The sequence below is a fragment of the Myotis myotis genome, unplaced genomic scaffold, assembly GCF_014108235.1.
Source record: "Myotis myotis isolate mMyoMyo1 unplaced genomic scaffold, mMyoMyo1.p scaffold_m19_p_2, whole genome shotgun sequence".
Classification (NCBI taxonomy): domain Eukaryota; kingdom Metazoa; phylum Chordata; class Mammalia; order Chiroptera; family Vespertilionidae; genus Myotis; species Myotis myotis.
This window is the reverse complement of record NW_023416324.1, coordinates 80,566,961-80,573,674: the sequence shown is the minus strand read 5'-3', so window position 1 is coordinate 80,573,674 and position 6,714 is coordinate 80,566,961.

Below are 6,714 nucleotides of genomic sequence, written 5' to 3'. Positions count from 1 at the left end.
ATTGGCTGGTGAGGTTGAGCATTTGGCCCAGCCTCCCAGGGCCAGCTGCTGCCAAATGGTGCCTGGTTATGTGGAAGTCAAAGCTGCCCTGGAAGAGAGCTGAGCCAGGCTAGGTCTGTTAGACTGGTTATCTGCGGAAACTCCTCCCTCTCAGACTGGCAAGACCCTGGAGGAGAGAATAGAGGAGACAAAGAAGCCACCAGTGTTAGGAGAAGAGCAGGAGAGAGGGACATGCCCATGCCAGGCACTCTTGTACTCTTCCATGTAAAAGGGAGTAGGAGACTCAAGGTGGGAAGGAGGTTCCCCTTAGTGGAAATAAGAAGCTTTCCAGTATGAATGTGAATCAGAGACCTGGATGGGTGGATGTTGAGCCCTGACTCTGGAGATGAAGGAGAGGTGGTAGGCCCAGAATGGGGAATCTGACTATTCTAAAAAAAGCCCTGGCTATTTTGTTTTTTTAAAAAGTGTCTTGTCTATGCTTAGGGAGCCATAAGCCATCCTATCTTCATCTTTAAATATCCTATATAATAAAAGCATAGTATGCAAATTGTCCCCTTGACTGTGAGTTCTTCCAGTATTTCGACCAGGGGGCAGAGCCGGCCAGGGGAAGGGAGGGAGTACCCAACCGGATGCCGCCAGCCACTAGGGACCCTACCAGTGCACTACGCCATATATATATTGATTTTAGAGAGGAAGGGAGAAAGAGAGACAGAGGAGAGAGAGAGAGAGAGAGAGAGAGAGAGAGAGAGAGAGAGAGAGAGAGAGAGACATCAAACATCAATGATGAGAGAGAATCATTGATTGGCTGCCTCCTGCACACCCCCTACTGGGGCTTGAGCCTAAAACCCAGGCATGTGCCCTGACTGAGAATCGAACCATGACCTCCTGGTTCATAGGTTGATGCTCAACCACTGAGCCACACTGGCTGGGCCTGTCTTCATCTTTTAATAGAGAACATCACCTCTAAGTGTTTATAATATCTTATTGCATTTTCACTACTGTAGCCTTAACTCAAGTCAAATCTGGGAGTGTGTCCCACAAGCCAGATGGAATTCAGCCAAGGATCAGATCCAGCCAGCAAACTGGTCCTCTTTTCTCTCCTCACTGTCATTTCTTTATATTCTTTTTGCATTTGAGGCAAGTGTATTTTATCCAAATCTGATGATGTATTTTGAGTAGGAAGAGAGTTTCCATTAATTCTTCATTTTATATTGATCACTAAACTTAACTTCAGATGTCAAGTCTCAAGTTCTTTGCCCTAAAAATAGTTAGGGGCTGAAATGGGAGCAGAAGTGAGGATCAGTGTCAGCTGTGGTTTCAATCATCAGAAATCCCTGCTGTTCAATGACAGCAAATTCTCCTTGTCCTACTTGTGTTCTGCCTTCACATCCACCCTGTAGGGGGCTGTGTCTACATAGATCATCGCTCTTCCCAACCAGAATTAACCCACGTTAATAAATACTAAATAGCAAAATCTCAGTGAGGCACTCTTCACCCTTTCAAATGTTTTGGAAAATTGGCCATTTTTTCTTTGGAAATTTGACCTTATACAAATTTATTTGAAAACTAAAACTATCAATTATAGGCTTCCTGCCAATAAACCCAGTGTAAAGTGCCTTACAAACTTTTAGTAGGAATGCTAAAACTACAATGGTCTATGCTAAATATATTCTATTGAAATAAAATCTCAAGTCCCAGCAATTAAAATAGCATGCCAAAGTCTTTTGTTCATTTTTCATAAAACTTAAATTTCTAGCATTCTTAAAGTACACACACACACACACACACACACACACATTCACAAACAGATTATTTAGAGAAACTGAGGAGGAAAGAGGTGGAATTTTTTGCAATGGCATTCAGTAGGTCTTATAATTTAGACTTAATGGGGTCAAGAAGGTCTGGATTACTTCGTTTATTGCTACCTATTGGTCTTTTAGTTCTATGTTTTCTATTTTGCCCAGCAGTAAAATTATGTTATTTATTTCCAGATGGTATGTGTTCAGGGCATAGTTCTTGGTTGTGATTTTTAGCTTATATATTCATTTGACACATAAATAACCCTGGAGAACTCCACTTTTGGTAGCCAATGAGTCATTAAACGACATGCAACCTGAACTATTTTCTCATGGTCTAAGTCACTGTAATACGAGATGACCCCATGGTATATTTGCTCTCAGCCTGGAATTTGCCATTTGTGAAAATCTCATGTTTTTTTTGCTGGCATTACATTTCTTGGAGTTCAGAGCTAGAATTACATGTAGAGATTAATGCAACTCTCCCATTTCACGGTTGAGAATATTGCTGCTGTACATTGGGTGCATAGATACCAGCTGCCAAAAAGAGCTCTTCATTTTGACTTTATTTGCAAAATCTACTGTGTTTGCTGATACAGAAAACTGAAGTACAGGAAGATTAAAGTCATAATTGAACATTTTAAAATTCTCAATCTGCAAAACTGTAGTATTATTTGGCTTAATTTCCAACAGCAATCTGATTTTTCTGTTTCTTTTAAAAGATTTTTTATTGATTTTTTTTTTGAGAAAGAGAGAGAGAGAGAGAGAGAGAGAGAGAGAACATCGATGTGAGAATCATCAATCAGCTAGCTGCCTTCTTTGTGCCCTTCTCCTCCCTCCCCCACACTGGGGTTTGAGCCTGCCCCCTGGGCATATCCCCTGACCGGAATCAAACTGGGAACCTTTCAGTGCAGGAGAGATGATGCCTAACCAACTAAGCCACACCATCCAGAGCTTTTCTGACTGTTTTTTAAAAAAACGTCATGATTAGCACATATTGATGATTTAAGATCAAAACCCCATCAGGCTATATTCTTAACTTTTATAGTTTTTCTAAATTAATAGAAAGCAACAAGTTAACTGCAAAAGACATGTAGTTGTTGTTGTTGTTGTTGTTGTTGTTGTTGTTTTTACATTGTAAAATTGTCATGGGTATGGCTTTCTTGAGATGTTCAATACACACACACACACACACACACACACACACACACACACGCGCGCACTCCATCCGGTCCAGCTTAAAGTTTCATCCTCCACTCCTTCCCTCCAAAGGTGCTGGCCTGGCCAAGGCTGGTTGGATCCTCCAAAGAGAAGAGGATCAAAGAGGACTGGTCTGTGCTTGCACTTTTGTTCTTCCCTCTTCTGGTTTTAGGTTCTCCCTTGGTAGGGCAGGGAATGGGAGGACAGACTAAGGGAAAGGGGAAAGACATCTTACTCAACTGGGCACAGATATAATCCTCTGCAGAGGTCCCTGTAGTTTCCCACCCACCACTGCCTCCTGCCCCCTGCAGTGTCCTGATCTGGATAATCTGACTCCTTCCCTACTGCCCCCTGCTTAGCCTCTGGGTAACCACCACCTGGGTGTGCTTCACAGCAGACAGCAAGCACCCTGACAGGTACCTCAGAGAAGCTCCCACTCTCTCATTGTCCTGGGGAGAGTGTAAGGTACCCATGAGTTTGTTAAACCTTTGTTTATCTGTACTCCACATAGGCACAGGATTTGAGCCAGTTAATCAGCCAGACTAAATAAAGATGCAAGGCAGACATGATAAAAGCCATTGTGCACCATTAAGGGCTTAACCGAATTACATACGTGAGGGATGAATGTTTGCTTGATGATGGAACTCCCCAGGCCAGAGCACTCAGAATAAACCCTACCAACAAAATCACAGAGTCTAAATGATACCTTATAGACAGTGCCTAATCTATGAGAAAGCCATGCTCCAAAAGTTTATAAGCCAGTGTTTAGAAACCAAAGATGCATTTCCCCCCAACCACAAGGTTATAAATGGGGATTTGGTTGCAAGGCATTTTCTGTGGGTGGAAACCAGTTTGACCTCTAATGTGGCTGAACGACAATAGGAGTCTGAGTTCTAGGTCCAGACTGGCGGACCATGTAAGTTCGCTGTGCAGATGAAAAGGAAAAAGTGCTCTACCCACTTTCAGGGTCCAAGGCTGCCCTAATTGCCTTTCCCCACTGCAGGCCTCCATTTCTTCAAGCACATGAACCTTCATTTGCCCTAAGCTCTTGCACTTCACCTGGTCAGTGCCTACTTCTCTAGAGCACCCAAGTCACCTACCCCCACCTCTTTCCTCCAACCCCAAATCCCTCAATGAAATCAACAGGATGGCAAACAGAACTAATTAGTTCAAGCTAATTAGTTCTGTTTGATTTTCTAGTAGCCCTTTCTTTTTCATAAGTGCTTAGATCTTTGAAAAAGGATGCTTCTGTGTTTGGGATGTCACTTGGCTGTAGGAGTTTGGAGGATTAAATGGGGCACACAATAATAACAGCTATTATTTTTTTTAGGATTGTCTCAGTTGGTAATTATCCCTCTTTCTCAACTGCCTCTTAGCTTCTTAAGGCAAAATAAGCCATTTCTGGCTTATCTGGCAATGCAGCCACACACTACTGCCTCCCTCCCCATCCACGTGCCTGATTATTCTTCCTGCTGAGGCAGGACCCTTCATTTCACTACTGGCATTATTGCTATTGCATATTATCTATTACTGACTTTTGTAATAGATATATGTTGCTTTGGGCAGTTCATCACCCTTGAACTTCCTTTGGACAAAGGCACACATCTGCAGGAATTACCCCTCTCCCATTAGAAATGATTCAAATAGGATTTGAATTACGGTGATCATCTTTTTTTTTTTTTTTTTTTTTTTTTGCCAATGGCTGGGAAAACTACCCTTGCTAGACTAATTGCTGTCTTTCTCCTTGAGCTTAATGATGCAAAGACTGAAAATGGTTGTGATGGTTCATTCTTTCTTGTCCAGGAATCACCTTAGTAGTTCCTGCTACTGAGATCTTCTGGAGATGCCTCAGCCTGTATGTTTTATTTTTATTTTTATTTTTTTTACCTACCCTCCTCTTCTATCCTTCTATGCCATATATCAGGGGTGGGGAACCTTTTTTTCTGCCAAGAGCCATTTTGGATATTTATAACATAATTCCATAACAAGAATAGAGAACTTGGGTCGGATCAGCAGCTTCCTACATTAATCCAACAAAATTAATTATGAAAACATCTAGTCCCTTACACAATTATCAACTTAAAAATTAGCCTGCTATATTTGGTCAAACATTTAATTAGCTCACCCCTTATGCTTTGCAGAGCCAGGCCAAAGGATTTCCTGGGCCTTATATGGCCTACAGGCTGGACATTCCCCACCCCTGACATGCTAATAGTATATTCTTCCAAAATAATTCGTTTTTGTACAAGTTGGCCAGAGTTGGTTTCTATTACTGATACAGAACCTGACTGATAGCGCTCTCAACTCACTCTCTTGGTCTATCTGTACTATGAATTTGGGGACAACATCTCAAAAGGATGACATACTTGTTATTCCATTGAGGTACCTCACTCCTATCCCAACTTTATTTTAATACCCCAACCTCATGGCCAAACCTATGAAGACTTTGGGCCCTTTTGGTGTTTCTGTTGTTTGATTTCTAAAGATTTGTTGAAAGATCAGTGGATCCTTATTTGCCTTCTTCCGGTGAATGGTGAGGATGTAGCTCCTCAAACCCATCTTAGAAACCAGTCCCCCCACATTTCACTCACTTCTAGTCAGCTGTGCTTCCAAGAATTACCTACCAGATTTTATTGCATCTGTCTGCAAAGCTTTGGTTGTACTTGTTCATCCAAATGAATTTGCCATTGGTTGAATATAATAAAATGGACTAAAAAAGTTTAGGCCAGGTAGGGTGCTGTTTTGCATCATTTCCCAATGAAGTCAAGACAAAAAATGGTTTGGAGATGTCACAAGTCCAAATAAGTACAAATTTCATTAGCTTCTATCCTTAAACATGCTTGCCAGTAACCCGACTTTTATTCCCTATATTCACATTACAAATTATATTACCTGTACTTTTTGAAACCACTGTCAACTGCCTATCATTCCTGGATGAGCCTAAGATGTTTCATCACCAGTGTCTTGTTGCAGTTGCAGGCTGGAAACGTTGGGATACAAAACCAGCTCAAGCTTTAAGAGCTATTATAGGGTGAAGTCAAGAGTCAAACTCAAGCCATCTGATTTTAGGGCTCCGCTGCTTCTCCAACAGGGAAGGGACTAGATGTTTTCATAATGAATTTTGTTGGATTAATGCAGGAAGCTGCTGATCTGACCCAAGTTCTCTATTCTTCAGAAAAATTAACTGTGAAGTATAACAAAACACACCTAAATTTCCAAAATGGGGAGGAAAGGGTTTTGGATATGATGAATAGCCTGTCTGATAGGTGGTCTCCAAAGATGGCTCCCCAATCAACTATACATCCTAGTTTTCATGCTCTTGAGTATGTAGTTTCCTTCCCTTGAGTCTTCTCTGGCCCTGTAACTTGCTTTTAACTTGCAAAAGTGATGCCTTTGGAAATTCTCAGGCTACTTCATAAGGAGCCTTGTAGCTTCTATCTGGGTCTCTTGGAATGCTTACTCTGAGGAAGCCAGATACAATGTAAGAAGTCTAATCACCCTGAGATGGCCATTCTGAGAAGAAACCAAAATCAATTACATAAAGAGAGAATATGGAGTGAGGGGGAGAGAGAGAGAGTGAGAGCGAGAGAGAGAAAGTACCTGGCCAGTTTCCAACTCTTCCACTCATCCCAGCTGAGACACCGATCTGTCCAGTTGAGCTTTCAGATGACTCCAGGCCCAGGTGCCATCTGACTGCAATCACCTAAGAGACCCCAGG